Genomic DNA, 21,463 nt, shown 5'->3' on the forward strand with positions numbered 1-21,463 from the left:
TAAGAAAGAAAACATTTTTGTGGTGTTCAATTGTCATTGCATCTGTGAAAATGTAGTGCTATTCTCTTTGTGGTTTCAAGACGGAATGCTTCACAGCATTCAAGCAAATATAGATGAAATGTCAAGTTGCACAGGGAAACAATCAAACTAGACATTCTGTTGTGAATGGAGGAAAACGTTGGACTTTCCATCTGGAACATTCCAGAGCAATGTGGTGCCAAGGGCCCATGGTAGTTGATTTTGGCACGTAGTTGAGGTGGGCATTTACCCTAATATAGGCAAGCCATTAGGGACCAATTTCAGTCTTGCTGACACAGCCCAAATGACTGAAATAGTTCCTGACTTGCACTATGAAGTAGTGGTACCATAATGTGAGAGTATTCGGTATTCTGGTTTGTTATGCTGCAACATTTTTTCCAAGGTTTTCAAATGATTTAGGAATTCAGATTTATTTATCGTATATGTTTTCATTCCAACAGGATATGAATAAAACATTAACTCTGGATGCATTTATGGATCACCCTATATTAGAAATCTTTGTAGCAAGCAGGGATTTATTTCATGCTGTTAAAATTTAATTACTAGTGAATCTTGTGGTATAATATAGGTAAATGTGTTTATTTATTTATTTTTTTTTAAATTTGCATACATTTGGTCTTGTTTTGTGTTGAGAGAACACTTAGAAACTCTGTTGACACCCTTTTAAGTGCATTTCCGTTTACACTTGATGGACTGACTGGCTCTAACACACATTTTATCATCTCTGCCCAGTGTGCCATGGGGGCCTTGCATAGTTCTGACAGACTGCCTGCCAAAGAGTGAGCTAAGCCAAGGCTAGCAGATGCTAACTGGTTGAGCTGAACACAAATGAAATCCAGACCCCCTGTATGAGTGTATTTCTCCTATTTCTTGCCCCCTCTATTTTTCAAAGTATTCAAGTTCCTCTTTTGAAAAAATACAGTGGCCATATCATAGTAATAGTATCAGAAAGTTTGCAAAATACCATGCAACGCTATATATTATTATTATGGACCATTACATTTAATAGTTATTTATTATTATTCTGTGTTATTTCTAATTCAATTAAAATATATGCCATTGCTTTACCAGTGCCCATTTAATTGAATTAAAAAAATTGTTTTTAAAATTGCACAAAAATCCAATAATGGCCAATAAGACAAGCATGCAAATCGCTACGCCACCTAGTTTAGCAAATTGCTGCAAGAGACTTTGTGACCAGTGAGTGAATTTGTACCTGGTTAATGGTATATTGAACTTGGGGTCTTTAATTATGAGCGGTGGAAGAGCATATTCAGCAGTCAGGGTGAGGGAATCGACTAAAGTGCACGAGGAAGGAGGAGAATAATGCTGCTGACAGTGTGCCCTGGAGCAATGGAGAAGTCTATACCTCAATATTGGATCTCTGCATCATCCCGCCGCACCTCAATCAGTATTTGACCTACTGACAGCTAATACACAATTGTCAATTGGACTTTTGGGACAACGCAACTATAGCATAGTCTATGAAGAGTATGTAGGCTATTTTTATACACCATAAGACTGGTTCTAAAAGGAGGTATTCCTTTAAATCAGATAAACAAAAAAATCTCAGTGGTGTTTGTGCTACCATACTGTTCCTGTGGTGAAAGAAAAAGGAAAAAAAACTATAGTTTCTCTTAAGTGTCAAATAGGAAATACAGATAAAAACCAGCTAAGGAATTGATGCAATATCTGATGCAGCGACGGGTGCATTTATTTATTTAATTTTTCACAAAGTGATTTCCATTTCAAACAGAATTGAGGACAAGAGGGCTCACCCTGCTTGCTGCTCATGAGCCTCACAGGAAACACAGCTGATGGAGTGTCCATTTGCATGAGAGAGAGGTTAGAGCGATGAGAGTGCGTTAAGAGGGATTGAATAGTGTTTGTTCAGAGTCAGTAAGTTCAGTGTTGCAGTCTTCCCTATTCTATAACCTTTTATCTCAACTTCACACTCGTCTCTAACTGTATCTTTGCTACCTTTTATTTCAACATATATGTGTTATACTTAAACCATCACTGGTGATATGTCTGAGAGCCCCGTTAGGACACATTTGCCTTGACCCACTTGAACTCTTCTCTCATTAGCATACTTTGTGCTAAGCAGTCCCCGCATTAGATCCTCTCTGTCATGTTCTCTCTGTCTCACTCTCATACAAAGAAATCTTTAAGAAGCTATGTCATAAGTATTCTTAGTATGATCTGAAGGTAAAAGTAAATTCTTTCTGACCTTTCTCTTCGCTTATCTTACATAATTGTGTGACCTTTCCAAAGACTGTCATTAAAATTTCACACAGCGTTGTCATACATCTCCACTGCATGCAGATATTGAGTACACCTTTTGTGTTCTGAGGTGTCTATGGAATAAATGCATCATTATTGTAAGTATAGAGAAACAATCTATGATACCATATGCAACTTTTAGTTTCACTCCGTTTTTCCAAAAGCTTTGTAATATCGTGCAACTCATAAATCATGTCAAGTGTGTCCAAACTATTGACTTGTGTATATGGATCTTTATGTGACATCTTGAGCTATCACCTTACTACATCCATAAGAGAGCCAGACGGCAGCCTTTTGCAAAGCTCCTGGTCCATGAAAGTAGTCTGGACCATGCAGAGAGCCATGTGAATTCCAATAAGATGAGTGAGAAGACAGTTGCAAGAGCCGTTTAATCTTGCTCACGTTCAGCTTAATCCTACTGAGGCTGTTTTAAGCCTGCAGGTATTGTGGGATAGGAACAGTGAGTCCTTTGCCCAAGCGCTACATTGGCGGAATGGTGGAGATGTGAAGACAGCGCACATTCTTATGAGCCACACAGATGAAATAAACATGAAAAAAAAAAAAAGATTAGGACTTCCTCAAGAAGAGTCAATCCTCACAAAGGCCACTACATTGTGACCGTCTGCATGAGAAATGGAAAAAGACAGGAGCCCTATGTTTAAAACCCCTACAATCCCTTTTTCTGCCTGTGAGGGAAATTTAGGATTTTTAGCAGTCATTACTCCAGTTCCACATCACAACCCTTCAGAAATCATTCAAATATGCCTATTTGCTTTTCAGTAATTTTTTTAAATTGTTATTATCAATATTGAAAACAGTTTTTGCTTAAACTTTTTTTGTGGAAACCATGATACAATGTTTTCAGGACTCTTTAATTAATAGAAAGTTCAAAAGAACAGCATTTTATTAAAATATAAATCTTTTGTAACAATATATGTTATATGTGTTTGATCAATGCATCCTTGCAGAATTATTATTTTTTTAATGATCCCAAATATGTAATGAATGTATATATGTATTTTATCAATACATGACAAAAAGACTCTTTTAGCAGACCATTGCTCTTATCTTTGAAAACTTCAGGCACATACAGGAATAGATGGAGTTAGGTAATTGGATTGTGTTCAGATAAGGATCCTCAAACCCTTGGGCCCTCATAAAGATTTCAAATGTAGGCTGGGGTGTCAACAACAGTTACGGAATTGAATGGATGGAGAGATGGCAGACGTCAGGACTAAAGGACATCTAATCAGTAGAGGTTTTTCATACCTGCCTTCTTCTAATCTCATTGGTTAGATGAGAAGTGCTGAGGATGAGAGGGAAATTCTGATAACCATCTCAAAAGCACTAAGTAAACTTAGACTTTAGCACCAAGAACTATTGAGGGTCAGAGACCATGAAGTAAAGAAAGAAAATGCAAAGCGGTTCTCAGGGATGGAACGAATAGGTTGTCTCTCATTTTTGCTGTCAACACATTGAGCAAATAAAGTGGCAAGAGACATCTTAGTCTCGTTAAGTCCTTCAAAAGGTCACTGTAGAGGAGCACAGCAGTGCTAAACTCAATCCAGTGTCAATAAAGATTACCTTCGTTGATTACAGCACAGCATGCAGTGCCAGATTAAATGAAATATGCATGTAGAAAGTATATGGGTTTAACAATTCCGACTTTTATAGCGACATTAAATGGCCAGTGCCAGCCTTTTCTATCAGGGGTGTAGTGTGTGTGTTGTATATAATATGTGTAAACCAAGTAAAATTACAATTTGTCACTTGGCAGTCAGTGATCAATGTGCACCTTCATTGTATTAAAAAATGCAGTTTTTACATTCTTGTATAACTCCTTTAATCTTTCTCGGGGAAAAAGGTCATATGAGTGTTGAGCGAAATGCGGATGAGTAGATAATGTCCGAATTTTCAGTGTAAAGGTGTGACACAATTAGATTGACCAAATGTAGATATGGATGGGTAATTTCTGCTGCAGCATTTTAGACACACTAAAAGTGCAAGTTGTAATTATACATTTTATTTTATTTTAATGCTATTTTATTTGTTAATCACTTTAGTGTTTAGTAATTATCAATACCTACTAACATGTTGCTTTAAGATCTTAATACCATTGTGAAATAAAATTTGACACATATTTTTTGCAATCTTTTTCATACTCAAATTAATTAAAAAGTAATTCATCACCTTTTTTTTTTAGAGAAGCCATTTGAGGCAACTATGAATATAAATGAGGCAAAATAAAAATGTGTTGTATCAAATATGCATAACGTGACATTTCATCTTTTTCTCCTCTTTGTTATTTAACATAAATTGAATACAATAGACCATAATGTAGCTGTCATGTCTACCCTTTTCAAAAATAAAACCACAAAAACAAAATGAGAAACTTAGCCTATATGTTCAGTCAAAAACGAGGTAGCTAATCTGCGTTTAGTGCATACAAGAGATAAAAAGACAAAGGGGGCAAGACAGAACACTTTATCTGTTCTTCTGGTTGATTCTTGTGAAATGCATACAGTAAACAACATAAAGTAAAGCCAGTAATGAACTTCATGTAAGCCGCTAATGAGTCTTTCAGCACAGTGTGTACTACTAATTGTCTGTCTGAGGTGTCTACTAATTCCCAAGCATCAGTCTCAACTAGGGCTGCACGTTCTCAAGTTTTTCATTAACCGTTAACCGAGGCCCTTAGCGGTTAATACTCGGTTAACCATAGTGTGCCATAGTAACCATAACCATAGTAATTTCCGGACATTGGCCGAAAAAAAAAAGTAATGTCCGACAAAATTTAATCTCTCCGGTCAAATTGTCCTATTAAAACTGCCTAATAATGCCGCCCATTAACACAATCTGAATTTGAGAATAAGCCTAAAATGTATAAGGCAAAAGGTAACAAGCAGACTCCGGGGGCGCCTCGCTAAGGCTATGACTATGACTATGTTTGACACGTACAATATTTGAAAATCGATAATTATTTATTTATTTATTTAAATTACATTCATATCTGAATTTATGTCAACCTATAGACTTTCAAATATCAAAATGTCATGAATTAATATGTATTTTTGTACAAAATGACATATAAACATATTTTCCTATTATACTTTGCCTGGAAACGCTTCCAACAAGGCGTCGGTTCTATTTCTAGCATGCACTCGTCGAGCCGGGCCTGAGCCGCGCGTCTCACGCAGGCAGTCGGCAAGCTCTAACCTGTTAACATGGGAACCGAATTAAAAACAGACACGCCACACAGCTGAGATGCTTTCGCCACGCATCCAGTGTGTCCTGACCGGCCTAATGATGCCCGGGTGTTGGCTGTTGAGATTACAACAACGAGGTTGTACTTGAATTATATCTAAGCACTGTATTGCAATACTTGCATTTTGCCCCGTCACTCGTATTAGCCCGCTTCATATTAGAAAAATGACTTCTTCTTGTGGACATTACAAATGTCTGGGAGCGCTCTGGCGGTCTCTGGTGGTGCAAAAATGCATTACAACTAAATTCAATGCACGCCATTGACGTCACTTAACCGAGCAAAATGTTTCACTCGGTTACACAATTTTTAACGGTTAATCGGTTAACCGGTTAACCATGGACACCCCTAGTCTCAACTAACCGTTATATTTCAAAGCATATATATACTTATATAATTCCAATAATTTGTCATAACAAAGGTTGGTCATGAATCTACCATTTATCCTCATATTTGCAGATTTGAGTGATCATAAATACAGTAACACATCAGTACAGAACTTGTCCTCAGAGAGACAGTGGTCAGGAGTTGATCGATAGGTTATGTGCATCACATTGCTGCTAGGAAAGGTCAGGGGAGGCAGAGTGAAATGCCAGGAGAGTTGGCCATAACTGTAACCATCCATCTTGCCTTCCAGAGACCAGGGGATTGGGGTACAGGCAATGACAGGCTTGTGGTGTGTAATACAATGGTTCTTCTATCTCTCCGCTAAGTTTTCCAATCGCAGACAGGTCTGTTATATTTGTTATCATATTTTAATTTATTATCGTAATCACAAACACACTGGTTTGTAGTGTAGATGCATACTGCACTTTGTTATTCTTTTGTCAATTACCTATAGCAGTTAATAAACTGGAAATAGATAACCTGATGAGACAGCCTGATTATGAAGTTTTGTCTCTATTGTCCCATTATTCTTTACTACAGAATGTTTTTGCAGTGAGAACATCTAAGGCAATGTGATAGCTGACCCTGCCTCCAGAAGTAATGTCCTCCAGCTTGACGTCTGTGAAGGCCAGTCGGCACACAGCAACCAATTAAAACTTAGAGAAGAGGTCCTGCTGCTATGGCTGATTGGCGGAGGCTCCTTCTGTGATCGGCTGCAGTAGGAGATTGGTGCTTCCTGGTTAGTCATTGCCTTTGATCTTTGACTCTTTGTCAAATAAATCATTTCCCTTTGGCCCCTTGACCAGCTGGCAGGGAGTATTCCCATTTTGATGCCTCACGTCATGGTGAAATTCACCATTAACTCGGGAATGTGGCTGTGCATACCACATAACAGGATATGCTGTGGATGGCTTAACAGGCAGTGAAATCACCCCATCAAATCCAAACGGAAGGACATTTAAAGTATTTTAAAGTATTTCTTTTAAAGTAAAATAAAAAAATGTGAAAATATAAGAAACAGTCTGCATCTTAAAAAAAATAAATAATAATAATTGCTTTATTTTACTGATACTACTACTACTACTACTGTGACTACCATAACTGTGAATTATTCATCTAAAAGAGATTAATCAGAATCCCTATTATCAAAGCAGCTCAGCTTCATATCTGTAAATATATGCTCTTTTATCATACTGCCTTTAGTTTGGTCTGGGCAGGGAATTACCCAATTCATTTAAATTAAATGTCCCTTCTATTAAAGGAGTGGACCTGGGATCCCCTTTAAAATTAGATTTGAAAACTACTGGAGCTTATCTAACGAATGACTTATTACACCATATTATAACCAACATGAAAGACTTAATTTACTCATCCTGGACACTAATGAGAATAAGCTTAAGGCCTGGAGCTAACTTTTAGTTATGGTGAACACAGTATAAAAGTTATAGACTATCTTTTTAACACTAACAATGTGTCTGTTTGTGTGTCTGCCTTATCTTTGTATTAGTGAGTATACAGTATGTAAACTGTATGTATGTATGTATGTATGTATGTATATGTATGTATTTTTATGTTTTTTTTCTTATATCCTTTCATCTTGCTTTTAGGCATTATGATAAGATATTAAAATTTTTATATCATGCCTTTTTTCCATTGCAGTTTATTCACTTGAGTTTTGCATGAAAATTAGCTTGATCCTCCTCACAGTTCTGCACCATGAATTTCGATTGACATTCACAATCTCTACATGACACACACAAGTAAGTTCAAAGGAGCTCAGGCTATAGAATTTATTAGGGTGTTTCTTGGTTATTTAGAATTTTGCATGTAATTATGCATGCTAATGAGCCAAGCAAATTACACTTTCAGAGTTGATAGCAACTGAAGTGATGAGCAAGATAACCAGACACCAGAATTCATTTTCATTATGCACTTGTATGAATATTAAATTTTTTCACGCCAGAATATTTCCCAAATGATTATCTGCTAATTGCAGTACACCTCACATAAAGCTTTAGTGTTCTCTACTTTGCCCATCTCTATTTGTGTATGTATGTGTGTGTGAGTGCAGTCAACTTAAGGTCTTAATTTTTCTCAATTTGTTTTTCAGCAGCAGATTTCAACGAGTTGTTTGCACAAAAAAAAAAAAAAAAAAAAAAAAAAAATTATATTTGGAAAAAAGCAGAGAAAACGTATTGTTAAAGGGGTCATATGAAAAAAAGAACATTATTTTGTGTATTTGGTGTATTGCAATGTGTTTATGCAGTTTAAGGTTAAATAAAATCACATTATTTTCCATATAATGTACATTATTGTTGGTCCTCTATTTCCCGCCTTTCTGAAACATGAAAATTTTTACAAAGCTCATCCTTCTAAAACAGTATACGCTGATTGGCCAGCTATCTAGTGCATAGTGATTGGCCGAATGCCTCAAGCGTGTAATGGAAATGTTACAGCCCTTACCAAACTGTGATGCTGTCTCCAATCCATGATGAGACAAAACCAATAAAACCCATTACAAATGAGGCATTTGTTGCATCCAGTGGGGACATAATTACTGATTATAATGACATATACTGTCTTTTAATGTGTTGCGTTGTGTTTTGTGCTGCGTAAACATAAAACCATATCTGCATTTGTGATCGGAGAAACAACAAACAACAAGCAGTACTCTACACTGCTCAAAACTCACATTTAAAATTCTTAGTGGCAAATTTTTTACATATGAAAAACATACTTACAGGCTGTGAGTCAGAAGTACCAGACTGTCCTTGCAAAGTTGGAACTGCCCAATTTTATAGAAACAGCCTTTGTGCCACAGACGTCCTGTAGGCTACCGTTTCAGGAAACAGTCCTCAATCCTCCATAACATGTGCAGCACAGATCTGAATATTTGTGTTGAACTGTTCCGGAACATTGACTACGTTTACATGCTGTTAAAATTCGGGTTATGGTCGGGTTAAGGTCACTATTTGGGTTTCTGAAACATTCGGGATAACCCGTTTACATGCGTGAGCAGAGAGAGTTACTCCTGTATACATGGAATGTATAATCAGTCGCCAATATCCCGATGTAAACAGCGACGCACGGTTAGCGTCTGGACGTAATACGCAATATGCGTCATTTCCGATTCTTCTTCCTGTATCCAAAGACTCAAAAGACCAAGATTCCTTGCGAATAGAACATGCGCAGAACACACATTTTGATGGGGATATGCCGAAACGCGTTTACAAGACCAAATATTCGGGTTAGAAAAGGGGTACCCCAGGTATAATATCCTGGTTTTTAAAAACCGGGATATGAGCATATCCGGGTTTTTGCCGGTGTTTACATGGCCGTGCGCGACCGGGTTATTGCTAATATCCCGGTTTTGAACGGGTTATTGGCTGCATGTAAACATAGTCAGTGTTGTAAATACAACTTAACCACTGATTTCTAGTTGTGTCCTCTTTTGGAAGCCCCAAAAAAACCAGTTTCACTTTCACAATAAAAACACACAGCATCTCCACAACATGGCAGCAGTGGCAACACAAGAATAAAAGTTACGCTTTCTGTCTTTGCATGAACATTTGGGCGGTGTTTTGCAAATATTCCAACATTGTGACCTAGACAGTGTTAGAATGAGCCGTTTTAGGGGGGGGGGGGGGGTGGACTGAACATTTAGAATGAATCTCTGTGGATTTGAGATTTCAGTCTTTGCAACTTTATAGATCTTTTTTATGCACAAAGAGCTTGTAACACTCCAAAGAGAAAGGACACATTTTAATTCCATCATTTGACCCTTTTAAGCTGGCACATACTGAAAAATGGCAAGTGGCTTTACAGATAAACTGGAAGGTTTAATTTTAGTCTGCTGCAACCCTGCCAAGCCCCACGTGTGTGTATGTGTATATATATATATATATATATATATATATATATATATATATATACACGTGTGTGTGTGTGCGCACGCACAATGTACCTTTACATCCAGTTCTGCCTTTGTGAAGTGTCTTTTCTTAGTGATAAAGCCTCAGACTACTGCTATATTTTTATATTTCCATTTCAGTGAACATACACAGTATATTTTGAATCCACTTTACATCTGTTTTTCCTCTGAGATAGTAAATATTGCTTGGGCAGATCAATATTTCTTTTATAACTTCACAGAGCGGTGACGGCACATATGCACACACAGCACACATCAGCGTCCCCTCCGGGACTGGAAATGGAGTTTTGTGTTCTTCCTCCACTTTAGCACATCAAAAACCTCAGAGGGCTTCTTGGTAAGCAGGAGAGAATGTCCACTGGGGAAACGTCATGGACTTGCATCCCAATAACTTAGGCCTGCATGTTGCAGATGAAGAAATATTCAGCATCTTCTGCTCACCTCACATAGATGAAATCTCCCTTGACAGTATCAGTGAAAATGTATCATGTTTGGATGTCAGACTGAATGGATAGACCTCTCCAATAACAAATCAATTTTGTAACTGATAATAGAGTGGTCATCTCCTCTTTTTGCATTCTCTCTAGCCATTCTGTTGGATGTGTGGTTGCAGGTTGCTTGTTACAAGAGAATTGCTCCCTCTATAGGCAACATTAAGCATGAAAAGTGCTGCATAAGTGCTGTCATCCTATATGCTTGTCTCCAAACAGTTAATTTTTTGTTGAATGGAGGTGGCCTATTGTTTTCTGATTGCTTGTTTTGACGAAATATTCAATATACAATACAATCACTGGCACTGGTGAATATGTGGATTAAAATGCTATTCTTCCCATAGAAAGATGGCCTGGTGGGATTGTTGTTTAGCCACAGCAAAACCACACCAGGAATCAGCTTTTCCAAAATAAATTGTATTAAAACCTACTGTTAAGACAGTGAGAAAGTGAGAGTGAACAAAGGATTGAGGGGGAGAGAGAGACCATGGCCAGCTTAAATATTTCTGCAACAGATTAAAAAACAAGCTGCTTTGTATTTTAACAGAAAGGGGCATTGAATATTCTCCTAAAACAGTGGAAATGTCAGCGTGCTTCTGCTCTGCCACTGCCAAAGTGAGAAAAGAGGATTAATGTACACATGTAAGACAATGCAGTCCAGCTTTAACCCCTTGGTCTAGTGTAAAATACAAAGAATTTGGTTCTTCGCCGGGTTCCTTAGGGATTTCAGGCAGACGTCCAAACCAAACTGTGAGGAAGCCATCCCGTGAGTCACTGACGCTTTGGGGCGGTTTTGTTTTAGCTCTCTGCTGCTGTCTGTTCACGTTTTTTTTTTTTTATGCTCAAAATCTTCAAAGTGAAGAGAAAGTTTGGAAAGGGAGTTAAGGACTTCTTACTTGTTTTGAGAGCACCCCTCTGGGTTATTGTCACTGTGCAAGGCACTGGAAACTCTTGGGGCAAGCTCTAGATTTACAGTGGTTCAAAAAAGCATTGTGGGATGAAATTAATTCCGGTCTAATGAGGTAGTAGCAATGCCCTGTAGAACTGTCTACACTAGTCAAGACGGCAATATTTATAGCATATTTATACTCATCATCACATATACAATTGGCATTCTGAAATTCTCTGAATTAACTGCATACATCTTTTAATTAAAACCAAACTAAGTCGATCAAAGTCAAATGGAGCTAATGTTTAAATCTAAATTAAAGCAACCAACTGTATCCTTTTTTTTGGGATCCAGAACAAAGTTAACCTACTTCTTGTGTTAAGTCGGCATTGTTGACTCACACTGCAGCTATCCATAATCAGATGGGAAAAACCAGTTACCAAATATAAGACCACATAAAAGCTATAACTTTTATGTCAGGAGATGATTCTAACACTAAGATGAGTACGGTGAAGTGGTTTAACACAGTATAGATTGAGTGTCCAGTGAACCGTGACAGAGTACTCACCCAGATCGTGAAGGGTGGTTCCACTCCTGTCGCTACTGCGTTTGTATCCGATCGGTTAGTGGCGGTAGTCAGGATGTTGGATTTTCAGTTCGGTCGCAAGTGGAGGAATGCAGCTCCCAGCCGCTCAGCACCCCCGCCGTACCTCCTCCGTGGTGATTTCACGCAGGTTCACAAGACTATAAAAAGGGTAATCCAGGCATTGTATTGATGCCCCGAAGAGAGTGCGCTAAGTGCACCTTTTTGGATGCAATTTAAATGTATCAAATAGCCATTAGTTAGCTTTTTCTTGATTGAAGATTTAAAAACTGGATTTAGAAACTTTAAAACCAGTTCTTTTAGAATGCAAAGTCCCAGAAATTCAATCTTTGTCCAAGCAAGACGGAATCAATTTGGATCCTCTTAAACAATGTGTGATCTTCCAAAACAAGTAGGATCACATCAGATTACAATCAGACAGATAAATCCATATGAAACTGTTCTCTCCTTTCAACTCATTTGCATTATTCAGCTTCTCTTCCATGCAGAAAATCTGCACCTGCCACCTGTCTCTTTCTCTTTCTGGTAGATTTTTAGTTTGTATTTGCCAGATTGCTAGAGCTAGACTTGAGCTGCCCGTGCTGTAGTCATCACTAACTGCCAAACCACAAAACGGTGTGCCTCGTGCTGAGGAGAGCTACTCCAAGTCTTTCAGGAAAGCATCTCTGTCTTTTCAACAAGCTCTGTCCAACTGAGACTAGAGGCCACACCCCTTATCTCTGATTGGCTGAACCGCAGCAGGCAGCAATGTGACAGGGAAGAAGAAAGGGAAAGGGAGAGGATGAGAGAGAGAGAGAGAGAGAGAGAGAGAGAGAGAGAGAGAGAGAGAGAGAGAGTTTTAGAGGGGGGAGGGAGGATAGACCAGGCTCTGTGAGCCTTGGAGGGACAGGGTGGCTAATGAAAGCGAAAATGCTTTTCTCCCAATGCTTTAGCCAAATTTGTCTGCTACAAATGTGTTGTGACTCCTGGCAAACTGAATTCATACTGACAAAGTCTCTAGTATCTTAAGGGAGATGTATCTAGTTTTTCATACAATAAAGCCAAAAGTCACTTCTTGTCAGCCTAGTGCCCTGTTAGTTCCAGATATCCTGGGAATACTGAAGAAAATGCTAAAACTTGTACATCTCATACTGATGTGGAAACAGTTTGATGTCAGTGCAACTGAAGAAGACATGACATAATTTTCTACAGGAAATTTTATTTTATCGCGCAGTAACAGTTTAAAGGCTTTTCCAAAGCTTCAGCAGATGTAAAACTTGGGATGTGGAGAGATATAAATGTATAGTATTCCCTACAAAAGCAGAGTATTGTGTCTCCACAGAACAAAAGCCATGCATTTGAATAGAAGCCTATTTCTGCCCCAGAGTTAAATAATAATAATAATAATAACTGTGAGATAAAAGGTAAAATTGTTACAGTCCAGTACATACATTAAGCACAGTTATATTGTGAGATAAAATCAGTATTTTGAGAATTAATCTAACTTTTCGTGTCATATACAAACGTTATAAAACGATGCATGCTTAAAATTTAGCGTGGCATGAGCATGTTTCACACTGCACACTAGATAGTTACCAGTCCAGTTTATTTTGACCAGTGCTTACATTATGTATGGTTGACAACTAATCGTATCCATGCCAACTAACTGAGCTTTTCCCTGCTTCCAACTGGAACATTTTCTGCATATCATTTGTCTCTGCCTGGACGTGATAAAAAATAAGCATAGGTTTCTGTTTGTGCCTGAAGCATTGCATTTCTATTTGCTTTGTAAACCTTGCCACTCTTGTGCAGTGGCACAGCTCTCAGTCTAAAGAAAAGACAGCAAAGTTAAAACTAAAGTGTTGAAGTGTGCTAGTCTATTGACAGTTATAGGGTAAGCATTCAGGGTAAGCAATCTCAGCATTTTAAGCACATTTGGCTATGCTCATCAACATAAACATTCGTGAGATTCATTTCATAGGAACAACTGAGGTTAGGTAATTCAGTTTTTGTCACTGGATAATATTGATCTGTGAATTTGTGATATTTATATACAGTTCATAAAATATTTTTGAGAACCATTTAAAGGTTTGGGGTTGTTTTATGTTTTTGAAAGATTTCTCTCATGCTCAGTCAGGCTGCTTTGTAACACAATAGATTAGGGGAACACATATTCACTATTAATGAATATACAGATATACACTCACCTCCCCACCCCCATCACTCGCCTTCGCCGCTTTGTTCTGCCAGTTTGGCAAGCGGGTCTGTGTCCAGCGCTTTTTAGCTGCAGGTTAGGACAGCTGCTGCCTGTACTGGATTACCTCGACCCCCCAATTTCCGTCCCCAGTTGCAAAGTCGTGTGTTTATGGTGATTATGTGCTTTTGTTGCTGAGGTGTTTTTTCATGTTCCCATACTGTACTCCCAAAAGGAGCATAGTATGGGTGTTGGTTTTTATTCTCCTCACTTTCCTAATGTTATGCTGTATTTCTTCCTCAATTCCCTGTCTTCCTGTCCTGTCTACCCCCCTTGTAAGTATGTTTTGTATGTATGGACAGGCTGATGGCTAATTTCGCTGGTACTTGTGACTAGTGACAATAAAGGGCTACTACTACTAAGAATTGGTTCTCACCAATTTAATAGCATATTCTCACTGGTGCTTAAACGCTATATGCCTACATCCAACGTCATCCACTGGAACGCCACTCTCTTGTGAACATGCTGTGATGGCTGGTGAAAGACAGTCCGGAAACAAATGCGAGTTAACAGGATTTAATGAGATGAAGACAAGTAGAACAATGACACACAAAGACGATGGGACGATAACACTCCAGGGAGGCGGTGGTTGGTGAGAAATCCAGCCTGAAGTGGAGTGTAGGTGGGAAGTCCGGGTCTTGGTGGCGTAAGGCAGCAGGAGAGAGTGGCACAGGAACTGCGGGGAATAGAGCCGAAGGTAAGTGTCCGTGGCTGAGTGATCGTGCGGAGAGTGGATGAGGTTCTAGGGAAAAACACAGACATCCAAACGCAAACTAACACTAAAGCCAGACGGGGGTAACACAACGACATGAAACAACGATCTCACAAACACAAGACGTGAGACAAGCCATTATATAGGAGATGAGTAATGAGTGGCAGCTGTTGCTGATACAATTAACGGAGACGCCCACAACTAATCAGTGCAGACGCAGAACACACAGAATTCACCACAAAGTGTAAACAACCCGAGATCACGGTTTACCAACCGTGACAGTACCCCCCCCTTTAAGAACTCCTCCTGGAGTTCCCAGAAGGGCCTACCTGCTGATTGAATTCATCAATAAGGGAGTGATCCAATATGTCCCTAGCAGGTACCCAACTCCTCTCCTTCGGACCGTAACCTTCCCAGTCCACCAGATACTGGAATCCTCGTCCCCTCCGTCTCGAGTCCAGAATACGATTAACCGAATATGCTGGTTCCCCTTCTACGAGACGCGGTGGCGGGGGAACCGGAGTAGGCGGATTAATATGTGCATAAAACACGGGTTTAATTTTGGACACATGAAAGGCGGGGTGTATCCTCTTGTACGCAAGAGGTAGTTTGAGGCGGACTGTCACCGGACTAATGATCTTGGTGATAGTGAACGGGCCGATAAATTTGGGAGCTAATTTGTTAGAAAGCGGTTGAAGGAGCCCATCAGGAGGTCAGTTAGATGACTTACCACTGGCACACACTGAGCAAGCCAAAACAAAATTGCGGACATCGCGAGCCATACGTGGCCACCAGAATCGTTGTCTAACCAACCCATTAGTTCTACTTATCCCTGGATGACAAGCCATGTTGGAACAATGACCCCACCGGACAACTTCGGACCTTAACTCCTCCGGCACAAATAAGCGGTTCAGTGGGCAACCGGACGGAGGCGTAACCCCTTCTAAGGCCGTCTTGACCTTCGACTCGACCTCCCATACGAGTGCTGAGACAACTAATCTCTCAGGCAAAATACACTCAGGAGTAACAGGACGGGCGGAGGGATCAAAAAGACGTGACAAAGAATCGGGTTTAACACTCCAGGGAGGCCCGTAGCTGACACTGGCAACGAATTGTGGGCGTACTCCACCATAGAGAGTTGTTGACTCCAGGAAGAAGGATTCTTGGAGACCAAACATCTCAACGTCCTCTCTAAATCTTGGTTGGCTCGCTCAGACTGTCCGTTGCTTTGGGGATGATAACCCGACGACAAGCTAACTGACGCTCCTAATAACTTGCAAAATTCTCTCCAAAATTTGGATATAAACTGGGATCCCCTGTCTGAGACCACGTCTACCGGGAGGCCATGAAGCCGAAAGACGTGATCTAACACAGTAACCGCTGTCTCCTTGGCTGTCGGTAATTTGGGCAAGGGAATGAAATGTGCCGCCTTCGAGAACCGGTCCACTACAGTCAAAACGACTGTCATGCCATTAGAGGGCGGGAGGGCGGTAACAAAATCTAGAGCGATATGTGACCAGGGTCTCGAAGGGACAGACAGCGGTTGAAGGAGCCCATCAGGAGGTCGGTTAGATGACTTACCACTGGCACACACTGAGCAAGCCAAAACAAAATTGCGGACGTCGCGAGCCATACGTGGCCACCAGAATCGTTGTCTAACCAACCCATTAGTTCTACTTATCCCTGGATGACAAGCCATGTTGGAACAATGACCCCACCGGACAACTTCGGACCTTAACTCCTCCGGCACAAATAAGCGGTTCAGTGGGCAACCGGACGGAGGCGTAACCCCTTCTAAGGCCGTCTTGACCTTCGACTCGACCTCCCATACGAGTGCTGAGACAACTAATCTCTCAGGCAAAATACACTCAGGAGTAACGGGGACGGGCGGAGGGATCAAAAAGACGTGACAAAGAATCGGGTTTAACGTTCTTGGAACCCGGGCGGTACGATAGGGTAAAATCAAAACGACCGAAAAAAAGTGCCCACCGAGCCTGCCTGGAGTCTGCCTGGAGTCTTTTAGCAGTTCTAATGTATTCTAAATTCTTATGATCGGTCCAAACAATAAAGGGAACCCCTGAACCCTCTAACCAGTGGCGCCACTCCTCCAACGCTAATTTGACCGCCAACAGCTCTCTATTGCCAATGTCATAATTACGTTTGGCAGGAGATAATCGATGAGAGAAAAACGCGCAAGGGTGGACCTTATCGTCTGAAGCAGCACGTTGGGACAACACTGCTCCTACCCCCACCTCTGATGCGTCGACCTCCACCACGAACTGCCGTGTGGGATCAGGGGCGACAAGGATGGGAGCCGAAACAAAGCGGCTCTTTAGGTTGGAAAACGCAGTTTCAGCTGCGTCAGACCACCTGAACGGAGTACTGGGGGAGGTCAAGGCTGTCAGAGGTGAGGCTAGTTGGCTGTAATTACGAATAAAACGCCGATAGAAATTGGCGAACCCCAGAAACCGCTGTAGGGCCTTACGGGAATCTGGAGATGGCCAATCTATCACAGCCTTTACCTTGTCAGGGTCCATTCGTATTCCCTCAGACGACACGATAAACCCTAGGAAGGGGACCGACTGTGCATGGAATATGCACTTCTCCGCCTTGACAAAAAGCCCATTCTCTAGTAACCTCTGGAGCACTCGTCTGACATGTTGGACATGTTCCTGGAGAGATGAAGAAAAAATCAGTATGTCATCCAGGTAAACATATATAAACTGATCTACCATATCTCTCAACACGTCATTCACGAGTGCTTGGAAAACCCCGGGCGAGTTGGAAAGCCCGAACGGCATAATTCAAAAATGCCCTCTAGGGGTATTAAAGGCAGTTTTCCATTCATCCCCCTTCCTGATGCGGATCAAATGATATGCGTTACGTAAATCCAATTTTGTGAATAACGATGCTCCCTGCAACCTCTCGAAAGCTGAAGACATGAGTGGTAATGGATAAGTATTCTTAATAGTAATGTTGTTCAGCTCCCGGTAATCGATACAAGGTCGCAGAGAACCATCCTTCTTACCCACAAAAAAGAACCCCGCCCCCGCTGGAGATGAGGAAGGACGGATGAATCCAGAGTCTAGGGAATCAGAAATGTATTTCTCCATGGCCTCCCTCTCAGGAATAGAGAGTATAACTTGCCTTTAGGCGGAGATTTACCTGACACTAAGTCTATGGCACAGTCATAGGGACGATGCGGAGGAAGAGAAGCAGCCCGGGACTTACTGAACACTTCCTTCAGGTCCAGATACTCTACGGGCATGTTTGGCAACGCCATGGTCTCCTTCTGAAAGACAGACACAGGAACAACAGGACAGGCAGAAACCAAACAAGACTCATGACAACTTTCACTCCACAATGTGATAGTGTTCGAACCCCATTCCACTCGTGGATTATGTTAGGACAACCAGGGGTGACCTAAAACAATGGGAGCAACAGGGGAGTCAATGAGAAAAAAGGATATGGTTTCTTGATGATTGCCGGATGTGATGAGTGTGATGGGTTCAGTATGATGGGTGACAGGAGGCAGTTCCTGGCCGTTGAGTGCGGTGACATGGATGGGGAGAGACACAGGAAGGACAGGAATGTTCAGGTGATGTGCAAGTGAAGAATCAATGAAATTACCTTCGGCTCCGGAGTCCAGGAGAGCTTGGCATTCATTATGTTGATTCCTCCACCGCAGTTTCACCGGAAGGAGGGTCGATGATGTGGGTGAGGACTTCTCGGCGGAGATCCCACCCGATAGTAGCCTCAGGTTTACTATCGGGCTGACTCTTTTACCGGGCAAGAGTAGTTGTTATGATTAGCGCCTCCACAGTACAAACATAGTCCTTGGGACCTCCGCCGTTCCCTCTCCCTCCGAGATAGCCGAGCTCGACCCACCTGCATGGGCTCGTGATCGTCGACAGAACCGACCGTGTTCTCTCGACTCAAGCGCCCCCTACCGGAAGAGAAGGGTTGTTTGGAGGGACTGTGTTGACGGCCCAGGCGATTAAACCTGGCCTCCACCCGCAACGCCAGGTCAATGAGTTCGTTGAGGGTAGGAGGCAGCTCGAGGAGGTAGATCTCCTGCTGAACACGGTCGGATAACCCATGCAGAAATCTATCCCACTGCGCCGCCTCGTTCCACTGGCACGCGGCCGCCAGGGTCCGGAACTCGATGGAGTATTCAGTGACAGAAGAGTGTCCTTGTTGGAGTTCCGAGAGGCGATGGGCGGCCTCCCTGCCGGTCGCGGCCCGGTCGAAAACTCTCTTCATCTCTTCAGATAGGAGGTGGAACGAGGCACAGCACGGATGTTGATTCTCCCACACCGCCGTTCCCCATAAGGCAGCCTTGCCTGATAATAGTGTGAGTGTGAACGCTACCTTGGATTCTTCTGCGGCGAAAGTGCTGGGCTGCAGGGCAAAATGCATAGAGCACTTGTTAAGAAATGTTCTACAATAAGTTGGCTCACCAGCGTAATTCTCCGGTGCCGGAAGTCACGGCTCAGGCCGGAAGTGGTCCTGGGGAATCCCCGGGGGAACGGTCGGCGCAGGCGGGGCGATGGGCGCAGTGGGAGACGTGAGCTGATGGATCTGCTGGGTGAGCTCGGACACCTGTGCCACCAGCGCTTGGACAGCGCGTCCGGTGTTCGAGATGCTCTCCTGCTGCTGATCCATTCTCTTGACGCTATGGTGCATGAAATCGGTGAGGGTGTTGGTGCTCGCTGCTTCCATGTTTGGTGAGATCGTTCTGTGACGGCTGGTGAAAGACAGTCCGGAAACAAATGCGAGTTCACAGGATTTAATGAGATGAAGACAAGTAGAACAATGACACACAAAGACGATGGGACGATAACACTCCAGGGAGACGGTGGTTGGTGAGAAATCCAGCCTGAAGTGGAGTGTAGGTGGGAAGTCCGGGTCTTGGTGGCGTGAGGCAGCAGGAGAGAGTGGCACAGGAACTGCGGGGAATAGAGCCAAAGGTAAGTGTCCGTGGCTGAGTGATCGTGCGGAGAGTGGATGAGGTTCTAGGGAAAAACACAGACATCAAACGCAAACTAACACTAAAGCCAGACGAGGGTAACACAACGACATGAAACGACGATCTCACAAACACAAGACGTGAGACAAGCCATTATATAGGAGATGAGTAATGAGTGGCAGCTGTTGCTGATACAATTAACGGAGATGCCCACAACTAATCAGTGCAGAGGAGAAAACACAGAATTCACCACAAAGTGTAAACAACCCGAGATCACGGTTTACCAACCGTGACACATGCATACGACATTTATCGGAAGCTAGAGATTATGGTTTATAAAGTTTTAAAAAAATTTATATTTGTATTTTTACACAAAAGCATTGCTTCACTTCTTACTTTAATTTAAATGTTGTGATTATTAATCTTGTTATACTCAATATTGACAGCACAATTTTTGTGGAAATTGATTATTATTATTATTTTTTATTTTTTTTGGGAAATGAAAGCTTCTACCTTACAATTAGGTGTCATTTATCAGGGACAAGTATGTCAAAAGTGATTAACGTATGGCAGAAATCTGCATTTTCTTTTAAAAAACAAAAAATCTTTCTGAACCCAAACGTATAGTTATATTTATTATATATCTATAGTATTAATAGCTACTTTACATGATATTAAAACTAATTTCTTACTGAAAATAAAATTTTCAAAAATCTTTTGAATATGCTAATTAACAGAAAGCATTTGACATGTATTTTAAAACTTTACTTGACAGGTCAGTAGAAGATATAAAAAGCCATTTCTGAGTGGCAGTTTCAGGCACCACCATCTGACAATTTGAACAAGCTGCAATTAAGAGATCGTTGACCAGACCTTCAAAACAACAGTCACGATAATATTCTCTGCTTTTACTCCCTTCTATTTGAAGTGTAATGGTCCATCTCAGCATGCAGGGCTATATTGTCACTTTAATGGACCTGGATTTTTCACACCTTCAATGTCATGGCAGTGAGGCAAAGACAGTTAAGGTGTATAAATATGTAAATATGGGAGGACACCTCACAAGGAGTCAGGTAATGACATTTTCAGCCCTGGTTTGGTTTATTCCCAAGTCGTCCCAAATTAGAAACCTTAATGACGACCAATAGGCCACAGATGGTCAAACTCTGGGGTACATGAGTCTCCCGTTCTCCTTCTGCTTCTTGCAGCATCACTTTTACGTGCCAACAATGCATTACATTGCCAGCTGCTGCATGCTCAAGGGGGTAATCATTACCTTGAGTAGAAGGTCAGCCCATGGCAGCGTTTGCCAGTGAGATCATGGCCCAGGATATGCTTGGAGACTGAAAAACTGGACAACGAGGGTGATTCATCTTTGGGGGTGAGGGGGCAGATACTCCCCATCGCTATTTGTCTTGTGACATTGACATATAAAAAACACTCAGAGGGGACAATCTCAGTAGAGAAGTTTGGCAAATGACCACAATCAGTCTGGACACAAGAACTCCTGATTTCTTTTCTCTCTTTCTGTGTTTCTCTTTTATCAGGACCTGTTTGGCTTGAGCATTACTTCAAGGATTCGTGAGATAAATGATGTTGGTTGAAAATTCGCTAGATGAATATGGATTAATCTAATTGTGCTAATGTCATAACTCCGATCTAC

The 21,463-nt window shown here is 41.4% G+C and overlaps 1 protein-coding gene across 1 annotated transcript in view; it reads right to left on the reverse strand.

The window, feature by feature from the left end:
* LOC128030881 (BMP/retinoic acid-inducible neural-specific protein 3-like) overlaps positions 1–12,527 on the reverse strand; it is a 72,698-nt gene extending 60,171 nt beyond the window's left edge. The window contains exon 1 of the mRNA XM_052618956.1: positions 11,851–12,527. The gene's annotated coding sequence lies outside the window, so the exon portion shown is untranslated. The remainder of the gene's footprint in view (positions 1–11,850) is intronic.
* Positions 12,528–21,463: the final 8,936 nt, after the last annotated feature.

This window comes from Carassius gibelio, chromosome A2 (genome assembly GCF_023724105.1).
Source record: "Carassius gibelio isolate Cgi1373 ecotype wild population from Czech Republic chromosome A2, carGib1.2-hapl.c, whole genome shotgun sequence".
NCBI lineage: Eukaryota > Metazoa > Chordata > Actinopteri > Cypriniformes > Cyprinidae > Carassius > Carassius gibelio.